This window comes from Gasterosteus aculeatus, chromosome 21 (genome assembly GCF_964276395.1).
Source record: "Gasterosteus aculeatus chromosome 21, fGasAcu3.hap1.1, whole genome shotgun sequence".
Lineage (NCBI taxonomy): Eukaryota > Metazoa > Chordata > Actinopteri > Perciformes > Gasterosteidae > Gasterosteus > Gasterosteus aculeatus.
The window spans coordinates 14399683-14400942 of record NC_135708.1 but is presented as its reverse complement, the minus strand read 5'-3'; positions in this window follow the sequence as shown (position 1 = coordinate 14400942).

The window sequence follows — 1260 nt, the reverse complement described above, 5'->3', positions numbered from 1 at the left end:
TGATATAATGTTCTGTTTGAAGCAGACTCAACAGGTATTGAGGCCTCCTGGTCTGACCTAGGGTGATGCATTTCTCCACCAGGCGAAGATGACCTGCTCAGCTGTTTGGATGTTCGGAATTCTCCTTCTGTATTCTCATTGAACAACTGCCGAATATCAACAACATTCATTCAAACCCAGTGCTATTTGTATCAGATGTTGGGCTAACCGGAATACAATTCTTAACCTCCTCAAGCCTGACCCTTTGGCAGGTTCATCAATATGACACATGCTGTGCTGACAAACTCTGTTCCAACCCACAAAACTTTGTTTTAAATTTTAAATGACGTGAAAAAGTTTCCAAACATAACAAATGTGTCACACCAAATTGCAGGGCTTTGTAAACAATACTTTTCTTTTCGTCCAAACATCTCAGATTTTAAAATGTGGCGCAGTGTGATAGAAGTACTAGAACAAGGACATTATGTAAGTTGGTAAAGATATTTTTATGATATTGGTCAAATGTTCTTACATGTGAATTAGGAAAAAAAGTAATGGATAATCCGCTCACCGTGGCTGACGTCTTTGCGTCGTCCTCACGACACCCCCAAAGCTTTGTGTTAGTGTTTTTTAAAATCTTGAATGCATAGTTGCAATTATCGTCTCAAAGTTGTCAAGGCAAAAGTAAAACTTTCTACAAATTATTGCCTTAAATCCCTTTGAAATTCCCTAAAGAGGTTAAAGACATGTCCTTAAAATTGCTTCAGCATGTTGAACATTTCAAAAGATCCGATTAGAGAGATGTGTGCCACAAAGTGGGACATCAGATCTGTCACAATCACCCACCTAGAGGCAGGATGTCTTCTGACATAATGTGATCAGATCTACTGCAAATGTTACAGAGTCCTTGACAAAGAGATAGCAAGTTGCCCACCACCCAAAAAGTGCTTTGAAGGCAGCTGGTGTCATTGCTGGTTGGACAATAAATAACTGGTACAATGTGTCATTCCTCTAGTCGTTTGGAACTAGCATAGCCCTCTTGGTTGGTTTTGTAACTGTTGTTGTGCCTGAATTTGCCTGATTTCTTTTGCTTGTATGCTGCTGCAATTGGAGCACACATAACGTGGTTTCAAAGTGCTGCGAATCAGATCTCTCTGAAAACGCTGCACTCTTTTTGTATATTTGATTGAGCATAACATTATTATTACCCTAAAGATAAACAAATAATATTTTTCCGACACAGCTTGACTCGATTGAACGCACCACGGCGCACTACAGGAA